At 40.3% G+C, this 22990-nt stretch overlaps 1 pseudogene; it reads right to left on the bottom strand.

The window, feature by feature from the left end:
• LOC109233654 lies at window positions 15945-19494 on the bottom strand (annotated as a pseudogene).

The following is a 22990-nucleotide window of genomic DNA, read 5'->3' as shown; positions in this document are numbered from 1 at the left end:
TTATTTAACGATCTTGGGCTAGCAGAAGGTTTTCAAATAATACTCTTCTTCTGCTATTCTTTACAGGAGCAACGAGCATGATTCAGTGAAGAACCTACGAACAGTCAAAACGATAAACAACAATAGAGTTTCGCCGGAGCAAGGGTCTTCGTCGGAGTTTCGTTCTCCGGCCAGATCTGACAATATCAAACAAGTATTATATAGAACCCATCAAAAACTCAGTTCACTGGAGAACAAAATTCTCGTCGTATACGGCAAGTCGTGATAAAAACAGAGATCGAGAGGGACATCTAGCGTCTAACAAGTTTTGGCCACTGAAATGAAAAAAGATTGAGAAATTAGGAAAGAGAAAAAAAGAATGCTTTAAGAAGTTTAATAATGGAGCTCAGATGAGGATTGTGCCTTTTGGCCGGATATGGTAATGAAGGTCTCCAAATAGGAAAATAAGGAAGAAGGAGAAAAAGGTGAAAAAAAAGTTTTTAAGTAAGAAATACACAATTTAGGTGCGTGTATTTCACCACTTTGCACATATCTGGTTTTAGCTTTTTAAGGGGTAAATAATTTTACGTTAAACTAGTTCGGGGGGGGGGGGGTTAATAGGACCCCCCGAAAAGAAAAGGTGTGTAGTTGGTAATATGGTCATAGGTCAGGAAGGAGTTTATGCATTATCCCTTCTCAAAATAGAGTAGAAAAAACAATTAATTATCAAATTCCTACAAAATAGAAGAAAATAGAAAAGTTGTTCTTAGTTAGCTGTAAATCCATTCCAGAGACGATAATTCTCATAACATACATAAAAAATTAAAAATTTCTGTTGGCTTTTACTAAACAAGACTAAGCTCTGGGTGATTGTATTGCTAATAGCAAAGAGATATATACATCATTCTCACATACCACCAAGTTTATGTCTTTCTAGTTTCTACTGGAAATGAAATTTCAAGCACAAATACATACTGATTTCGAGCAAAATGTTTCCGTTCAGTCAAACATTGCTTTCTGATTTCTTTTGATATTTTGGACGAAAACCTGAAAGTGGTGCAATCAAGTAAAATATATTAAGCTGAGGAATTCGGTAGAGAAAATGAAAATTAATAGAGCCATACCGCAGACTAGCTACGATCAAATCTATATGCTGACAAATCCACAATGAACATAGAGTTACGCTGAGCAATGTATCAACAGTTCAAAGTATAAGGATAACGTCACACTTAGCTATAACAAAACCGCGAACATATCTTAATATGACAAATATATCAGTTCTGATAGTTAAGAGCATTGGACGATAAAAATGAATGTACTTTGCTGATAGACCAGAGTCGAGGTGTTTGTCAATTCAATAGAGAATATCAGCACAACTTTACTTTCACCAACTGCGCTAAGAGCTTTAATAGCTTAAATATTGTTACCAAAATCCTGACAAAGAAAGAAAAATAAAGCCAAGTTGATATCCGAAAATCACACATAATAACCTACTGAAGCAAAGAATAACTTACATCTACGAGAGCACCATTTGTTTAATCATCAAAGATATCCCATGTCGACTCTTATGGTGGGAATTTGTGCAATATTTGGTCAGTAATTCCCCTTCTCAAATTCTAGACGTGGTTGAAACAATGGGCAGTTGAGAATAGATAGTGAAAAAATGGAAGAGGGTATCCTTTATACTGGAAGAGATTGGAGAATAGAGCAATCGAAGATGGTCAGGGCAGAGAGGGAGGAAGGAAGCGATGATTCTGGAATTCCAGCAGCCCGCATTTGTATAGATATACAGATAAATTGAAGTTGGAAGGTGTCAATTTAATATACATTCAACTATGCTCCAGAATTTCAGAATATGAGAAAATTCATCAGTATTACCTATCAAATGCAGGGTGGTTAGAAAGTCAAAGATAAAATGAACCAAGGCAATTCGTGATGAAAAAAAGAACTGAGTTTAAAGATCTTCATCCATATATTTTGCTTTACAAGCGTGATGCGGTTTTCTTAAAAGGAATAGGCAAAAAAGTACCTGCTTGTGCAATAGAGATTGCATGTTTCTGACCATTCAAGCTCTTCCCTGTAATTTCATGAATTGACAGGAGTTTAAGAACAACAAACAGAAGATTGAACAACTGTAAGAATGAAAATGTATCAACGGCCAAATCGAGCTAGTAGAAAAGCAAAGGAGGAAATCCTCAAAATAAACTACCAAGTTATTCTGCATCATATTTTGAACAGCTAATGCATCAATTGAAACAAAAGAACTAATAAGAGATGGCTCTTTCTTGGTTATGCTGTCAAGTCTAACGAGTAAATTGAAAACTACTAACAGTATATATTTGGTATCTAACCTTGAAATCGTTCCAAGTAGCATATGTTTCCTTGCCTTTCCAACTGTACTCGAACTTTTGCTTCTTCAAAGGACTGAAATCGAAGAACAGGAGTATAGGAATGAACAACCCTCATCGTTGCTGTAAATCCAGCGACTGGGGAAACAAATAAACATTACGTGACAGGAAAAAACAACTAGTAAACAAACAAGGAGAAGTACATAGAAAGGATATTACAGGCGAGTTTACTGACAAAATAGCTTATGTTAATAAGAGAATAGAACTTTAGGTGGCATACCAGATGAGGTGACCATCAATCCAAATGCTGAGCTAGTCTCGCCTTTGCGCAGACATATAGATGCATACTGAAGTGATAGAGAAGGGCAACTCTCCTTGTGTCCCAAGGCAGATGATAGTACAGAGATGGCCTGCACTTTACAGCGATCTGACACGATCTGGGTGTGTGTGAGGATATGCACAAGATTTGGCCAATTCACCAAGTGTGCATTGAATACAACAATTACAAAGAAGTACAGGTTGGCCAGGTTTTTGGTTTCAACTCTTGGTTTTATATATGCATAAACAATTCATGTTGTACAGGAAATGACTGGAGAGTTGGAGATCAGAAATAGGAAACAGAGGGACAAATAACTTTCACGACATAAATAAATGATGCATAGCAATCTAAAAGATTAAAAAGAAAATTAATGAAAAAGCAAAAGAAGTTTGTGTCAAAAAGAACTCCAAGCTTAGGAGAACAAAATTTCATTTTCTATTTTTTATAGATAGGAGACAAACTTTGTGTCGCGTATACCTTTCAATTCTATTAGAGCTTCGCATTCAATAGTGGACATGTGCTACCCTAAACCATATCCTCCTTGCTCAACTCACTGAAAAAGGGAAAGAAAAAGAAAGATGTAGATTGAGATATTTTTTCAGAAGAATACATGAATTGCAATTATATGTGTAGGGTAAAAGATGACTAGTTTACAAATATTACATTTTGCTACATACTTTCTAGAGCAAATTATTAATTCCTATTTAAAATTAGTCTTTGTCATAACACATAAAGCTTTCTGTAGTTGCAACATATTAGTAACTCTTTCGAAAGCTAGCCTTAATTTTCATTTGGAGCAAAGATGCTTCCTCGACTTCACAGTGCAAATAGACGCTACACACTGCTCAACAAGATATAACGAATAAAAGGAATTAACACGCAAGCAAAGCTAAGTAGTAAAAAATTGAAAAACAACTAGTGAAGGAGAGAACAACTTACATTTATCACAGCACCATTTGATTTGATTGTTACATGCATTCCTCATCAATTCATATGGTGGAAATTTGAACAATTTATAGCCAACATTCCCCCTTTTTGACTTCTAGACGAGGTTTTATCAATGGACCGGGAGGGTTGGATATTCGGAGACAACAGCTCAGAAAGGGAGGAAGGTACTATAGACTAAAAGAACCTTCCATGGTGAAATGACAAGGTACTATTGCAAATTCATTCTCAAAATAGAGCAAAGAGACTGAATGTACTGTTGTCAAATTCCTGTCAAAATCTGTCTCTAAATAAGTAAAAACAGAAAGAAAATGATAGAAGGAGACGTCAAGGCCTGCGGACACCTGCAGTACTACCTCGGGTCGCCTAACGGTCTCGAAGCAGCAACATCACTATGGTCCAAAAGCTACAGCATCGGGATCTGCACACAGTGCAGAGTGTAGTATCAACACAACCGACCCCATATGCTGGTAAGTGCCTAGCCTAACCTCGGCAAAGTAGTGACGAGGCTAGGACAAGACTACCAAATAAACCTGTGCAGTTAAAACATATACAGCGAGAAAATAAAGGCAGAAATTTGCAGTTAAGGATAGGAGGGGGAAAACATGTTGTGGGGAAATCAAGTAACAACATAAACCAATAAATAACCGTAAAGAACACTATAACTCAATTATCAGCAAGAATCAGGAAAATGAAAGTCAAGTGCACGGCATCACCCTTCGAGCTTTTACTCTCGTCCTCACCATAAGAATCAATATAATCGGCACGGCAACACCCTTCGTGCTTTTACCTCACATAATCATGGCATGGAATTATCCTTCGTGCATTATCACTCATATCAGGGCACGACATTGTACATCGTGCGGCACGACATCACCCTTCGTGCTTTAACCTCACAATATCGATACGGTATCACCCTTCGTGCATTAACACTCTCTCACAATTATCATGCACGGCATAACCCTTCGTGTTTTTACTCTCTTTCTTACCCAAACAACAATCACAAGCAATAAGGGCAAGGGAATCAATAAAATTCACAATGAAATCCCGGCAAGGAAACAATAGCATAACAACAATATCCCGGCAAGGGAAATAATATCAAAAGCAATAACATCCCGGCAAGGGAGATAATATCAAAACAACTACATCCCGGCAAGGGAGATAATATCATAAACCTCTCCTCTTTTCCACATTTACTTCACAACTCAATTCCGACTTGAGCCAACGCTCTACAATGTTCAATTACTATTAATACTTCCACAAATCATATTACAACTTGAGCCAACGCTCTTCAATGTTCGATTTCCAATAATACTTCCACAAATCATATTCAACAATAGATACCATCTTATAAAGCATAAACAATACGAAACGGAGTCACATTTATCAAAGTATAAGACTCACGGGCATGCTTGATACCGATGTATAGATACTCGTCACCATGTCTATACGTCGTACTCAACAATTAACACATAGCAAATAAGACACAACTCCTAATCCCTCAAGCTAAGGTTAGACCAAACACTTACCCCGATGCCACGAACACAATTCAAGCCTCAACTACCGCTTTACTTCTTGTTTCCACCACCAATTCACTTGTATCTAGCCACAATTTAATTAATACTATTAATAAATGCTAAATGAATCAATTCTAATATATATAAAAATAGGTTTTCAAATTATTTCCCAAAAAGTCAAAAATCAACCCCCGGGCCCGCTTGGTCCAAGCCCGAAATTCGGATCAAAACCCGTTTACCCATTCACCCACGAGCCCGAATATACAATTGATTTTGGAATCCGACCTCAATTTGAGGTCTAAATCCCAAATTTCAATATTTCCTAATAGCTACCCAAAATTTCCAATTCCATCATGAAAACCCTAGATTCTAGGATAAAATCTTGTAAAGAGAAGTTAAGGAGTAAAAGAAATGAGTTTAAATCACTTACTTGTGTTTTGGGGAAGAAAGAGTGTTTGAAAATTGTTGTTTTAGATTTTTGAAAAATGAAAAATGGCTGAAAAGTCCCATTTATATACTCATCTCAGACCCTCACCGCGGACCGCATGAAAAGGACCGCGGGCGCGGAGCTCCACCACGGATCGCGGAATATCGAGCGCGGCCACGAAGACATAGCCTTGCTCATCGCAGACCGCATAGAATCCCACCGGGGTCGCGAAGATTTACTGCGGACCGCGAAGCCTGGTTCAGAGACCTGCAACTTCTCTGAACCTGCAACAGTTATTTTCCAAGTCTAAATGTACTCCGTGGCCTATCCAAAACTCACCCGAGCCCTCGGGGCTCCAAACCAAACATGCACGCAAGTCCAAAAATATCATACGGACTTGCTCGTGCGATCAAATCATCAAAATAACATCAACATCTATGAATTAAACCTCAAATTCATGAAATCACTCAAGAACATCAAAATTACTATTTTCTCAACTATAGGTCCGTTTTATACCAAACCAATTCCGATCTTTACCAAATTTTACAGATTCAACTTAATCATTATTTCAAACTTGTACCGGGCTCCGGAACCAAGATACGGGCCCGATACCATCAAGAAAAGGCATCAATTCACTTCTAAAAACCTTTATATTTTCCAGAAAATAATTTTCTTTAAACATTCATTTCTCGTGCTTGGGACCTCGGAATTCGATTCTGGGCATACGCACAAGTCCCATATTTTTCTACGGACCCTACGGGACCGTTGGATCACAGGTCTGGGTCCGTTTACCAAGAATGTTGACTAAAGTCAACTTTATTCAATTTTAGAGGCCAATTTCCATATTTTACTTAGTTTTTCACATAAAAACTTTCTGGAAACACGCCCGGACTGCGCACGCAAGTCGAGGTGGGACAAAAAGAGTTTTTTTAAGGCCTCAAAACACAGAATTTACTTTCAAAATGAGTGATGACCTTTTGGGTCATCACATCCTCCACCTCTAAAACAACCGTTCATCTTCGAACGGACAGAGAAAAGAAGTACCTGAGTCGGAGAAAAGATGGGGATATCGGCTCCGCATGTTGGACTCGGACTCCCAGGTCGCTGCCTCGGCAGACTGACCTCTCCACAGAACACGAAGTGAAGTGAATTTCTTCAATCTCAACTGACGAACCTGCCGGTCTAGAATCGCTATCGGCTCCTCCTCATAGGACATGTCCTTGTCCAACTGGACAGTGTTGAAGTCTAACACGTGGGATGAATCGCCGTGATACTTCCGAAGCATGGACACATGAAACACTGGATGCACGACTGATAAACTCGGCGGCAACGCAAGTGTAAGCCACCTCTCCCACTCGATCAAGAATCTCAAACGGGCCAATGAATCTAGGGCTAAGCTTGCCCCTCTTCCCAAATCTCATCATGCCCCTCAAAGGCGACACCCGAAGCAACACCCGTTCGCCGACCATGAATGCCACATCACGAACCTTACGGTTGGCATAACTCTTTTGCCTGGACTGAGCTGTACGAAGCCTATCCTGAATAATCCTGACCTTGTCCAAGGCATCCTGTACTAGATCCGTACCCAACAACCGAGCCTCTCCCAGCTCAAACCAACCAACCGGCGACCGACACCGCCTACCATATAAAGCCTCATAGGGAGCCATCTGAATGCTCGATTGGTAACTGTTATTGTAGGCAAACTCCGCTAAAGGCAAAAACTGATCCCACGAGCCTCCAAAGCCAATAACACAAGCTCGGAGCATATTCTCCAAAATCTGAATAGTACGCTCGGACTGCCCGTCCGTCTTAGGATGAAATGTTGTGCTCAACTCGACCCGTATGGCCAACTCACGCTGAACTACCCTCCAGAAATGTGAGGTAAACTGTGTACCTCGGTTAGAAATGATAGACACGGGCACATATCAAGATGAACAATCTCCCGGATATAGATCTCAGCTAACCTCTAACAAGAATAAAAAACCGCCACAGGAATGAAATGCGCTGACTTGGCCAGTCTATCAATAATAACCCATACTGCGTCGAACTTCCTCTGAGTCCGTGGGAGACCAACAACAAAGTCCATAGTGATACGCTCCCACTTCCACTCAGGAATCTCAATCTTCTAGAACAAACCACCAGGTCTTTGATTCTCGTACTTTACCTGCTGACAATTCAAACACCGAGCCACATATGTAACAATATCCTTCTTCATCCTCCTCCACCAATAATGTTGCCGCAAATCCTGATACATCTTAGCGGCGCCCAGATGAATAGAGTACCGGGAACTATGGGCCTCCTCTAGAATCAACTCTCGAAGTCCATCTACATTAGGCACACAAATAAAACCCTGCATCCTCAAAACTCCATCATCCCCAACTGTGACCTGCTTGGCACCACCGTGCAGCACCGTGTCCCTTAGGACACACAAATGGGGATCACCATACTGCCGATCTCGAATACGCTCCAATAATGAAGAACGAGCGACTGTGCAAGCTAACACATGGCTGGGCTCAGAGACATCCAACCTCACGAACTGATTGGCCAAAGCCTGAACATCCAAAGCAAGCGGTCTCTCACCGACCGGAATATACGCAAGACTGCCCATACTGGCTGACTTTCTACTCAAAGCATCGGCCACCACATTGGCCTTCCCCGAATGATATAAGATGGTGATATCATAGTCTTTCAACAGCTCCAACCACCTCCTCTGCCTCAAGTTTAGTTCCTTCTGCTTGAATAAATACTGTAGACTCTTGTGATCCGTGAACACCTCACATGACACACCATACAGATAGTGCCTCCAAATCTTCAGCGCGTGAACAATGGCTGCTAACTCCAAATCATGAACTAGATAATTCTTCTCATGAATCTTCAACTGCCGCGAAGCATAAACAATAACCTTGCCATCCTGCATCAACACCGCACCAAGAATAATACGCGATGCATCACAATACATTGTATATGGCCCTGAACCTGTGGGCAAAATCAACACTGGCGCCGTAGTCAAAGTTGTTTTGAGCTTCTGAAAGCTCGCCTCACACTCGTACGACCACCTAAACTGGGCACCCTTCTGGGTCAACCTGGTCATCGGGGCTGCAATAGATGAAAACCCCTCCACAAATCGACGGTAATAGCCCGCCAAACCCAAGAAACTCCGGATCTCTGTAGCTGATGTGGGTCGATGCCAGTACTTGACTGCCTCTATCTTCTTCGGATCCACTTGAATACCTTCTGCTGAAACAACGTGACCCAAGAATGCAACTGAACTTAACCAGAACTCGCACTTAAAAAACTTAGCATACAACTGACTATCCCTCAGAGTCTGAAGAACGACTCGAAGATGCTGCTCATGCTCCTCCCGGCTGCGGGAATAGATTAAAATATCGTCAATGAAGATAATCACGAAGGAATCCAAGTAAGGCCTGAACACTTGGTTCATCAAATCCATGAAAGTTTCTGGGGCATTTGTCAATCCGAATGACATCACCAAGAACTCGTAACGCCCGTACCGAGTGCGGAAAGCTGTCTTAGGGACATTGGATGCCCTAATCCTCAACTGATGGTAGCCAGATCTCAAGTCGATCTTAGAAAACACTTGGGCACCCTGGAGCTTGTCAAAGAAATCATCAATACTCGGCAATGGGTACTTATTCTTGATTGTGACCTTGTTCAATTGCCGGTAATCTATACACATCCTCATCGACCCGTCCTTCTTCTTAACAAACAACACCAGCGCACCCCAAGGTGAGACACTAGGCCTAATAAAGCCCTTATAAAGCAAGTCTTGCAACTGCTCCTTCAATTCTTTCAACTCAGGCGGGGCCATACGATACGGCGGAATAGAAATGGGCCGAGTGCCCGGAGCCAAATCAATGCAGAAGTCAATATCCCTGTCGGGTGGCATACCCGGCAGGTCTAAAGGAAATACCTCAGGAAACTCACGAACCACGGGCACAGAATCCATAGGAGGAATCTCGGCACTAGAATCACGAACATACGCCAAATAGGCCAAACATCCCTTATCAACCATACGTCGAGCCTTCATATATGAGATAACCCTACGGGTAGAATGACCAGGAGTCCCTTTCCACTCTAAACGAGGCAACCCCGGCAAGGCTAAGGTCACAGTCTTGGCATGACAGTCCAAGATAGCGTGGTAAGGTGATAACCATTCCATTCCCAATATGACATCAAAATCAACCATGTCCAAAAGTAACAAATCTACTCGAGTCTCAAGACCCCCAATCGCAACTATATAGGAACGATGGACACGATCTACCACAATAGAATCACGCACCGGTGTAGACACATATATAGGGGCACTCAAAAAATCGCTAGGCATGATCAAATACGGTGCAAAATAGGATGACACATAGGAGTATGTAAATCCTAGATCAAATATAACTGAAGCATCTCTACTACAAACCAGAATAGTACCTGTGATAAATGTATCGGAAGCCTCAGCCTCAGTCCTGGCTGAAAGAGCAAAACATCGGGGTTGGGCCCCACCACTCTGAACTACATCTCTGGGACGGTCTGCTGTTGGCTGGCCTCCACCTCTAGGGGTCTGACCTCCACCTCTACCTCTAGCACCTCTACCTCCCCCTCTAGCTGGCTGAGCGGGCTGTGGAACACTCGGTGCCTGAACCATGGCACGGGAACCTTGATGCTGAGAGCTGCTCGATGCTCGAGAGCAAAATCTAGCAATATGCCTCGTATCGCCACAAGTATAACAAGCCCTTGGCTGCTGAGACTGCTGACCCTGACAACCTGAATGACCACCCTGGAAACTCTGGAGCGGCGGTGCACTGATAGGAGCTGGCGGTGCACTGTAGGACTACTGATCAGAATACTGCGTATGAGAACCACGACCACCCGGAGCACTGTGAGAAGCCTGAAGTGCTGACTGAAAAGGCCTAGGAGGATGGCCTCTCCCAAAAGAATCTCTGCCTCCAGATGAGGCACCACTGAATCTGCCTCAATGACGAGGCCTCTTGTCAGACCCCTGACCACTCCCCTATGATAGAACCATCTTCACTCTCCTAGCCACATTGGCCGCATACTGAAAAGAAATCTCGCTCCCTGTCTCCTTAGCCATCTGCAATTGAATAGGCTGAACGAGTCCCTCAATGTACCTCCTCACTCTCTCTCTCTCAGTGGGAAGTATAAGAAGGGCATGACGGGCCAAGTCAATGAATCTAGTCTCGTACTGAGTGACAGTCATAGAACCCTGCTGGAGACGCTCAAACTGCCTCCGATAGTTCTCCTTCTGAGTGATAGGAAGAAACTTCTCCAGAAATAGGTGAGAAAACTGATACCAAGTCAAAGCTGGTGACCCAACTAGTTTAGCCAAACAATAATCTCTCCACCAAGTCTTGGCGGATCCAGACAGTCGAAAGCAGCAAAGTCGACCCCATTGGTCTCCACTATCCCCATGTTCCGAAGAACCTCATGACAGCTGTCGAAATAATCCCGGGGATCCTCAGAAGATGTACCACCAAAAGTAGTAGTGAACAGCTTGGTGAACCTATCCAACCTCCAAAAAGCATCAGCAGACATAGCTGCTCCCTCACCGGTCTGAGCTACCACACCCGGCTGAACTGCTCCAACTGGTTGAGCTGCTGGAGTCTGAAACTGGGGAGCCATCTGCTCTGGAGTGCGGGTAGCGGGAGTCTGTGCTCCTCCCCCAGCTTGAGAGAAAGCTGGTGCTACAAGAAGTAAGCCTGGGCGAGTGACACTCTCTATAAGGTCCACTAGACGGACCAGAGCATCCTGGAGTACTCGGGTAGCAATGAACCCCTCTGGGACCTGCGCTGGTCCTGCTGGAACTGACTGGGCTGGAGCCTCCTCGTCAAACTCAACCTGAGGCTTCGCCACTGGTGCTGCTGCTCTAGGCTGAGCTCTGCCCCTACCTCGGCCCCTAGCACGGCCTCGGCCTCGCCCTCCGCCCCTCGTAGATGCTACCGCTGGGGGCTCGAGCTGCTGATCAGTGGATGAAGAAGTGCGTGTTCTCACCATCTGCGAAGGAAAAGAGTAGAAGTTCAATTAGCATTGAGAAACCAAATTGCACGACAGGAATGAATAGATGTGAAGTTTTTCCTAACTCTGTAGCCTCTAGGGGATAAATACAAACGTCTCTGTATCGATCCCTCAGACTCTATGCTTGTCCGTGAATTGTGAGACCTAAGCAACCTAGAGCTCTGATACTAACTTGTCACGATCCGGATTTCCCACCCTCGGGAGTCGTGATGCTGCCTACTAGTGAAAGCTAGGCAAGCCGATTATTCCAATTATTTAACAATTTTCATTTTTAATCACTTAACAATTCCAAAACAACATAATAAAAGCAGCGGAAATAATACTAACAAGAACAGTACGGAAGACGAAATTTGATAATTTAGATTAATACAAACTGCAGAAGTCTAAGAACAACTCTACCCAGAATTTAGTGTCACAATGTCACAGACTATCTAAGAATACTACAGATAAGGTCTGAATAGAATTACACGAATCTGTCTCTGAATAAGTAAAAACAGAAAGAAAATGATAGAAGGAGACGCCAAGGCCTGCGGACGCATGCAGGACTACCTCGGGTCGCCTGACGTTCTGGAAGCAGCAACCTCACTGTGGTCCAAAAGCTACAGCACCGGGATCTGCACACAGTGCAGAGTGTAGTAACAGCACAACCGACCCCATGTGCTGATAAGTGCCTAGCCTAACCTCGGCGAAGTAGTGACGAGGCTAGGACAAGACTACCAAATAAACCTGTGCAGTTAAAACATATACAGCAAGAAAATAAAGGCAAAAATTTACAGTTAAGGATAGGAGGGGGAAAACATGTTGTGGGGAAATCAAGTAACAACATAAACCAATAAATAACCGTAAAGAACACTATAACTCAATTATCAGCAAGAATCAGGAAAATGAAAGTCAAGTGCACGGCATCACCCTTCGAGCTTTTACTCTCGTCCTCACCATAAGAATCAATATAATCGGCACGGCAACACCCTTCGTGCTTTTACCTCACATAATCATGGCATGGAATTATCCTTCGTGCATTATCACTCATATCAGGGCACGACATTGTACATCGTGCGGCACGACATCACCCTTCTCGCTTTAACCTCACAATATCGACACAGCATCACCCTTCGTGCATTAACACTCTCTCACAATTATCATGCACAGCATCACCCTTCGTGCTTTTACTCTCTTCCTTACCCAAAAAAAAAATCACAAGCAATAAGGGCAAGGGAATCAATAAAATTCAATGAAATCCCGGCAAGGGAACAATAGCATAACAACAATATCCCGGCAAGGGAAACAATATCAAAAGCAATAACGTCTCGGCAAGGGAGATAATATCAAAACAACTACATCCCGGCAAGGGAGATAATATCATAAACCTCTCCTCTTTTCTACATTTACTTTACATCTCAATTCACAACTCGAGCCAACGCTCTACAATGTTCAATTACCATTAATACTTCCACAAATCATATTACAACTTGAGCCAACGCTCTTCAATGTTCGATTTCCGATAATACTTCCACAAATCATATTCAACAATAGATACCATCTTATAAAGCATAAACAATACGAAACGGAGTCACATTTATCAAAGTATAAGACTCACGGACATGCTTGACACCGACGCATAGATACTCGTCACCATGCCTATACGTCGTACTCAACAATTAACACATAGCAAATAAGACGCAACTCTTAATCCCTCAAGCTAAGGTTAGACCAAACACTTACCTCGATGCCACGAACACAATTCAAGCCTCAACTACCGCTTTACTTCTTGTTTCCACCACCAATTCACTTGTATCTAGCCACAATTTAATTAATACTATTAATAAATGCTAAATGAATCAATTCTAATATATATAAAAATAGGTTTTCAAATTATTTCCCAAAAAGTCAAAAAATCAACCCCCGGGCCCGCTTGGTCCAAGCCCGAAATTCGGACCAAAACCCATTTACCCATTCCCCCACGAGCTCGGATATACAAATGGTTTTGGAATCCGACCTCAATTTGAAGTCTAAATCCCGAAATTTCAATATTCTTAAGTTCTACCCAAAATTCCCAATTCCACCTTGAAAACCCTAGATTCTAGGATGAAATCTTGTAAAGAGAAGTTAAGAAGTGGATGAAATGAGTTTAAAATCACTTACTTGTGTTTTGGGGAAGAAAGAGTGTTTGAAAAATTGCCTCTTATGTTTTAGGTTTTTGAAAAATTTAAAATGGCTGAAAAGTCCCGTTTATATACTCCTCCCAGACCCTCACCGCGGACCGCATGAAAAGGACCCAAGCCGCGGAGCTCCACCGCGGACCGCGAAATATCGAGCGCGGCCACGAAGACATAGCCTTGCTCATCGCAGACCGCATAGAATCCCACCGGGGTCGCGAAGACCCCACCGCGGTCGTGAAGATTTACTGCGGACCGCGAAGCCTGGTTCAGAGACCTGCAACTTCTCTGAACCTGCAACAGTTATTTTCCAAGTCTAAATGCACTCTGTGACCTATCCAAAACTCATCCGAGCCCTCAGGGCTCCAAACCAAACATGTACGCAAGTCCAAAAATATCATACGGACTTGCTCGTGCGATCAAATCATCAAAATAACATCAACATCTATGAATTAAGCCTCAAATTCTTGAAATCACTCAAGAACATCAAAATTACTATTTTCTCAACTATAGGTCCGTTTTATACCAAACCAATTCCGATCTTTACCAAATTTTACAGATTCAACTTAATCATTTTCAAACTTGTACCGGGCTCTGGAACCAAGATAGGGGCCCGATACCATCAAGAAAAGGCATCAATTCACTTCTAAAAACCTTTATATTTTACAGAAAATAATTTTCTTTAAAAATTCATTTCTCGGGCTTGGGAGCTCAGAATTTGATTCCGGACATACGCCCAAGTCCCATATTTTACTACGGACCCTACGAGACCGTCGTATCATGGGTCCTGGTCCGTTTACCAAGAATGTTGACCAAAGTCAGTTTTATTCAATTTTAAAGGCCAATTTCCATATTTTACTTAGTTTTTCATATAAAAACTTTGCAAAAACGCGCCCGGACTGCACACGCAAATCGAGGTGGGACAAGAAGAGGTTTTTTTAAGGCCTCGGAACATAAAATTTACTTTCAAAACGAGTGATGACCTTTTGGGTTATCACAATATCTCTTTCATTTTGTGAACTGTCCGCAATATTTATACTCCACCCCAATGATAACTTTTCAATATGTTCCTTTCCGCTCATGTTTGCCTTCAAATCTTCCCTTCTATCCGCCACATTTTCCAGCTGTTGAATTGATAGAGTTCCATACAAGCTGCATAGTTCACGCAAATCTTACATCTCCAAACCACTGCGATCACCTAGAAGAAATTAAGCTCCCAATAACACATGGATGCTTTTCAACTTGCTCAAATGTTGCGTCTTCACTCCCAACCAAGGAGTGTCGCTAATATCAAGGTGGCGCAAGTTGATCAATTTTTGCATTTGCATTAGTAACTCCATAAGATTTTTACAAGATGACAAGAAAAGTGTCTCTAAGTTATAGAGTACACAAATTGAATCCGGTAGTTGCTTCATCTTTGTCAAAGAATGGTCCAAAAATTTCAGGAGCTTTAATTCAATAAACAAGACATTTGGTAACTCCACAATCTCATAACAAGACAATGATAATTCCCTTAAGGACGTTAATCTTGGCAATTTGTTATGCAATGCCCTCTTGCTTAGACAAAATACATCTTAGAGCTCGATACTGTAGATTGGAAGCAATATCCTCAGCTGGTCCAATTTGTCAAGGGGTTCCAATTTCTCAAAGTCACCATATCGCATTGAATATGCTAGGTGTCGACATCTTCCCAACATATCAGATCCTTTGTTATCTTCCAAATTGATACAAAGTTTTGAAGATGCAACTTGGGCCAAATCATTGGCAAGGTCATGCATTAAGAATTTCTCGGTGTTCCCTTGAGAAGACCTTGGGACCCTTTCGAACAATGATCTTGATGGCAACTCGAGAAAGTACGGATTTCCTGAATCTTCAATTGTTTTATCTTTTTGCAACCGTCGTACAAGACCATTAGCAATCCAGAGTTGAATGACTTGTTCTTTGCCAAATGGATAATTTTTGGGAAATATTGCACAATAGGAAATACATTGCTTCAAATGCACGGGAAGATCATTGTAGCTCAACATCGACGCTAGTAATATGCCATTGTCTGGCAGCTTCACTTCTCAAAATGCGTCTCCACTCTTCAATCTCTGATTTGGACCGTAACAAAACAGCAAGTGTCTTTAGTGCTAAGGGAAAACCTTTTTGTTGCAATTTGTTTTCCTACCTCTTCAACTTATGGGTGTTCCTTACGATCCCTCTTTTCAAATGCATGTCTTTTGAATAAATTCCAAGAGAATTCGCTAGAAATAATCTCCTTGATAATTGGCCGACTAATTAAGATTGTTATCAACCATCAAGTTGGATGAACCAATTTCTTGAAGTAATCCTTTTGTTATTCTAGAAGTATCATATGGTTCAGACACACAGAACCAAGCTTTCAAATCGAAATGGTGTTTCACCTTCTCATTATTGTACACAGCTTTAGCAAGTGTTGTCTTGCCAAGCCCCGCCATTCCAACAATAGGAATTACACTATACTTTTTTCCATCGGCATCAACTGACAATAAATGGTCAACCAATGTCTCTATTTCAGTCTGCCTACCAAATATATCACATTCATCAAACAAAGAAGTTGAAGGTCCTCTAGTTTCTTGTTTACCAGAAACAAGATAGTCCTTTAGGCCAAGCCTACCAATTTGCTTTTCCAATTCCTCCAATGTTTTAGTGGTGCCTTCCAACTTCTCCTTTATGTTAAGAAAACATTCATTACTCAAGTACAAGTTGAGGTCACTTACTTGATGGTTGCTTGTTTCTGCATGATTTTGATAGTTAATGAACTTCCACCTTAAGTCTCAAAACTTCATACTAATTGATTTCTTCAACTAAGTTTTCAGCACTGTCCACAGCATCTTGAAGCTCGTTTAGCCACTGGTTGACGTATGGACGTATGGATTAGATGTCTGCTTATTTTCTGCATCACTTAGCACAGCTTGAAGGCCAAGTAAAGTCCTCTTCAACCTCGTAAGCAGTCCAACATCATGCTTCCCCCTTTGGAATATCTTCAGCGGCTCATCTTGAGGATCAAGCCTATCAAAGAGAACATTTAAAACTGAAGATAGAAATGCACCTCCAACTGCTAAGCCAATCTCTATTTCTGAAAGCTTCAAAACAAAATATGCAACCACAAAATGATTAAGAACTTGGAGAGGATTAATATTTCAATCTTAAAAATAGTCCATTAATATTTTACATTTTCAATGCAAACAAGAATGCTCTACTAGCTGTGTCCGTGCTTTAGCAAAAGTTACTTGTGCTTTAACAAGAATTGGCAACAGAGGAAAGCTACTTGGGAGTGTAGAAAGGGGAAAAATAAAAGAGCCTAAAATGATAAGTTTCCGTAGGGTATGTGTTAGGTGTGCCTTTTGCTTCAATTATTTTTCCACAGCTTATTATAGTGATAATTGGGCCTACCATATGGTGAAAATGTTTTAGAAATTGTGGACAGTTGGGTTCGGTTGAATTATTGCTGAAGTTTGAATGATACCCTATCATTCTTGAAAAAATTTCCTTTTCTGCCGAATTTATTTTCTTATTAGTAGTAGTATTTTTCTATGTTCAATGCTTTTGTGATTTTCTTGCAATAGACCTTGGAAGTTGAAAAAATCAGTCGCCGGAAATTACTTTTCCGGCCAAAAACTATGCATTTTTCGGCAAGCAATATAAAAGATAAGCTTTTCACGTACCTGTAAGATGTGATAAACAAATCCTACCTTTTGGCTTTCTAGTCATAATAGATGGTATATTAAAATTTGTTGCTCCGTCCCTGCCAAGAACAAGAAGAGACGAGAGCCATTTGAATTTTTGTGTCCAAAACAAGGATGAAGAACCGATCAAGAACAAAGTAAATTGCAATTCTTTTTTGTTTCACTTAGATTTTCAAGTGTTGCATCAAGTATTTGAAATTAGATGTTATTTTCACATCAACTTATCAACCTCTTGAATCAGGTTAATGAACTTTTTAAATATTATTTTTCATCTAAAATTTATTGTTTTTGATGTTTTCATTCATAGGTATATTGCTTTTTAAAATTATTTATTTATTATAATTTAAATATATCTACCAAAAAATTTGTAAATCTAAATTTTTTCACTTCAATACATATCTAAACAACTCAAAGTGTATGAAAATAGTTTTGGTTTTAGTGGTAAAAAATTAAGATCACTAGATAATGAAAATCTAAAAAGAAATGCTTAATTTTTAAAGTTCCTTAAAACATGATGGACATTCTGACATTGATAGTTTGAACTTATTTTGCGAATTAAATCAAGGGCAAGAAATTTTCAAAATAAAAATTAATAAGGTCGTATCTAAGATCAACAATGTCTCAAAATGGATTAAATTGATTGGTTATATTATCAATTGAAAAAAATTATTAGAATAAATCAGTTATAATTTTGCATCTACAATTTATCCACTTCATAAACTTATTAGCTCTAATATATCTAACAAAATATAGAACCTTTGTATTTTTTATAAACTAGTCTTATGATACGTGCTTTGCGCATGTAATTAACTAAGTTAGTGAATAGACGATTTACAAAAATAAAGAAAGAAAACAGATTAAAACGTACTATAGTAAAGTCATCCGCAGGACGAAGGACACATCGCACAAGAAACAGGGGCTCTCCCTTCTCTCTAAAATCCTTCAAAAATTCAAAAACCTCTACTAAAAACTTCCATTCTCAATGAATCCAATCACCTCTAACCTAGACACTACACAAATCCCTCCAAAGCCGCCGGATAAGTTATCAACTAACCAATCTTTGGACAAAGTTAATAGCCCAGGAACTCCAAGCGACAAAAGTCCTCAAACGTTCAAAGAGAAACTATTGGGAAAAGAGGATTCAATAAATTTCTCCATAGACCCTTCCTCTTCCTTCATGTCTCCAATGGACATCCAAGAACGGAACCAGACTCATATTCAAGCAAAGAAAATACTAATCCATCTCTTTCGGTCCCCATATCCCTGGAAGATAGACAAAGAATCTACCATCCATGGAAATTCTCATTAATAGTAAAATTACAAGGCAGAAGAATACTCCACCAAATTTTAAAACAAAAAATCCAAGACCTATGGAAAATCAATGAAAACGTTCCCCTTATTGACTTAGGCAACGATTACTTCACAGTCAAATTACAAAAGGAAGAGATCATGAACCAAATCCTTCAAAAAGGGCCATGGTTCATCTATGGTAACTTCCTATCAATTCAGAGATGGCAACCAAATTTTGTAGCGTCTAAAGCTAGACAAACTTTTTCAGCGGTATGGGTTAGACTCCCTTAATTACCAACCGAGTTCTATGACGGGGAAATACTCCGGAAAATAGGAGTAATAGGAAGGCTATTGAAGGTAGATGCCTGCACATCCTCTTCCCTAAGAGGACGATATGCTAGATTATGCATTGAAATACCTATGGAAGAGGCGATAAAAAAATTCATCTACATAGGTACTCACAAACAGTATATCCAATATGAAGCAGACAACTTCCTTTGTAAAACGTGTGGTAGGCTAGGCCACAAAATCACCTCTTGCACCCTAATAAGACCATCAACAAATGAAAGGATCTCCCCATAAACAGACCTAGCACCAATTGCAAATCCTAATCCAATAATAGCACAAGAGGATGGATGGATCACAGTCCCATTTTCAAGGAGCAGAAAGTCCAAGATCACAAAACCAAATGAAGTAGTTGGAAAATCCCAGGATTCAGGTATCAATGTTAAGTTGTTCAATGCATCAACAGTTAAGTACATTATAACCCAAAAATTAAAATATATTCCTAAGTCTACTAATAATTCTTTTAATAATAATCAAACCCCTGATGAATACCTCAAACATTCCTCAAATCAATTTGCTAATAATCCCCTAAGTACCAATAATCGATTCTCAACAATCAATATAGACCCTCAGTAAATGGATTTAGGTAATACCATGGTTTTAGGTAATACCACTATTGAAAGTAATCACAAAACCACTACTCCAAAGTGCATGAACCGGTCATAAAAGACAAATAAAATCTCTCTCAATCTTGCCTCACTAAAGGACAAAATTGATAATACCCTAGTGATCCCCCCTAATAAAATCCCCACCCAATCAGAAAACATTTCCTTACAACCTACTAATAACCAAGAGAACCTAAACACTTTCATTAACTCATACCATCAATTAAGCAATAGCCCTCAAATGTATGCGGGAATATACTTGTCCAACCAAAAAAACTCCTTGAGACAAATGTCTCAAATCTTGGAACACGTGCCTAAACAAACGCATGCAAATCTTCCTATTAATCCTAACACGCTAAACCCTTCAAATGCCATGCAAATAGAGGCAATCATTTCCCCTACCTCGCAATCAAACACCTTAAATCAATAACTCCATACTCACAATAATGCCGGGAATCCCTTTAGGTCACCAAAGGAGGATCAGACTAATCCAAATTCTAAGGAACCAACGCACACAAACAATGGAAAATCTTCCTCCCTTTCCTCCCCAACTCCCAAATCTTCCCATACTCTATGCTCAACCCCCCCCCCTTTCCTCAGGATCACCATCCAACCTCTTGGATAGAGTTAGGGCTAATGGGAAGGGGTGTATCACTCTAGCTCAACATCAATGGGCAAGAGAACATCATAGTGATCCAAAATCCTCAATTCCTAGCACAACTAGTAGCCGAGGGCTTACATCTAGCAATGAGGAACTACATGAACCACATCTGGGTAAACAATATAATGCAACCACTGGCACCAGGAATGAACAATAACCTAATCCAAGCTATGCGGGCACAGTGGAATTTACCACCACACTACAACCACAATCCATATCTACCTCAAAACATGGGGTTGGATCTCCCTTTTTTTCCTCCCCAAGAGATCACTGCTTTTAACCCAATCCTAATGAATTGGGATCCTCTCTTGAACAACATGCAGCCTCAAATCCCAGTGAACCTTGGGCAAATGGACCAGCAAGCTCCTCAACCTCAAATGCACCAAAATATGGGAAATCCAGTGGAGGAGGGAATAGAAGAGGAAATCAACTTAGTGGGGGAATTCTTGGTAGAATCCACAAACCTAGACGAAGTAAAAGTCTATCTATTCGAGGAGATGCAGGAGAAGAGGCTCATTCTAGCTTGTCCTGCTTCACTGTTCAAGTTCACCATGGACATGCGTCCTCCCCAGGATCCAACTGTGGGGAAACTAGCAATGATCCTGGTTCCATCATTAAGGAGGAACCCGGTATTCCCCCACGAAAATCAAATGAATGGTCATCTTCAACCCCATCCCTAAGCCATGAATCGTGCTAAGAATTTTATTATTTGGAACATTAGAGGTGGAAATAATAAAGAGTTTAGAAGGAATTTTCACGAGCTTATAGCCACTCACCACAGATGCATGGTAGCTTTACTAGAGACTAGGATGACTAATCATGGTAGCTTAATGAATGAATTTGGCTTCACGGACATGATTGGAGTTCCAGCTAAGGGACAATCAGGTGGTATGGCAGTTCTTTGGGATACAAGCTTAGTGAACGTCAACAACTTTGTGAAAAGAAACAATGAGATTCATGTCTTGATTGAGGTACCACCTATTCACCATACTTGGTTATTTTCCTCTATTTATGCCAGCACAATCATCTCAAATAGAAATAATATGTGGGAAAATATTTCCAACATTTTTGATAATTATAAAGATGCATGGTTACTAAGGGGGGACTTAAACGATATGCTAGTGGCTAATGATAAATGTGGAGGAAACTCTATTAACAGGAAACGAGCTGCAAAAATTTGGTAAAAAATAAACTATTGCAAACTAATGAATTTGGGTTTTAAGGGCTGTAAATATACGTGGTCTAATCACCGAAAAATTAATAGTGACCATATAATGGAAAGATTAGATAAAATTTTTGCTAATGATAAATGGATTGAGTTATTGCCCAAGGCATCCATCATCCATCTGCCTAAAACTCACTCAGACCACTACCCTGTGCTACTAAAATTAATCCCCAAATCAAATATTCCTCTTCCCAAACCTTTTAGATTAGAAAACTTTTGGAGTGGCCATCTAGAGTTTGGGAACATAGTCAAGGAATGCTGGCTTAACAATAGCTTTATTGAGGCTTCTAATATTTTCAAACATCGTATCATTGACTAGAAAAATAATACCATTGGCGATCTATTTAAAAGAAAGAGGAAAATTCTGGCCAGACTCAACGACATTCAGAAATCTACCTCGTATGGCTTTAGCACTTTCCTAAACCAATTAGAAATAACTCTTAAAAACGATTATAATGACATCCTTAAGATGGAAGAAGATTACTGAAAAATGAGATCTAGAATTAATTGGCTTAATGAAGGGGATTCTAATTCAAAATTTTTCCATATTAGTGCTACTAACAATAGAAGAAGAAATAAAATAGTCTACTTCAAAGATCCGGAAGGAAACTGGATTGATGATCCACAAAAAATTATGGATCATACACTCTCATACTTCAAGGAAATCTTCTCAACTAGCCATAGTCATTCAAACTGGTCTTCCATAAAGAGTGACCCCCCCAGCCATCAACAAATAGACCTATCATCTCTTGATGCTAATATATCTCCTATAGAATCAAAAATGTTGGCCCAAGTTCAGTTGAAGTTTTGAAGATTGACAAATGAACTCAGTAATGGACCTGGTCCATCTGGTGAAACACAGTGTTTATCAACTATTGCATATGAGATGCACGTGAGGAAGATATACCATAGAGATCAAGCAACAATATCCTCTGAACTAAATCGAAAAGATTGCAGTTGGGATAAGGAGAATAGTCTCCTTATGAGGAGAGAACACAATCCTAATCTAGGATAAGGGTTGGAGTTTGTATTGGTCAAGGACTCAAAATCGTCTAAGGATAAGCAATAGAGTCTCAATCAAACTCTAATTACTAACTCAATAAATAACTGAATTTGTTCTCTATTACAGGATCGCACATACGCAGAAGTAAAACATAATTGAGAGCAAAAGAGCAAGTCTGTTTTGAAAGCAATATATGTGAGATATAAGTGTGCACTCCTGAAGCTACTTGAACGAGAGAGAAGAACCAGTTCCATTGTGTTTATTCTTATTCTAGTTCAATTGTAGTAGGAATTTCTGTTTGTACCTTTCAGCTTATTTAGAAGCAATTGTATTAGGTACTTTGAGTATTCAAGTTAGAGTTAACTTGAAAGTGTCGCAACAGTTGAGGCTGTGTGCCACACTGGGATTAGAGTTAATC

Source organism: Nicotiana attenuata, chromosome 10 (assembly GCF_001879085.1).
Source record: "Nicotiana attenuata strain UT chromosome 10, NIATTr2, whole genome shotgun sequence".
NCBI lineage: Eukaryota > Viridiplantae > Streptophyta > Magnoliopsida > Solanales > Solanaceae > Nicotiana > Nicotiana attenuata.
This window is presented reverse-complemented; position numbering and strand designations above follow the sequence as displayed.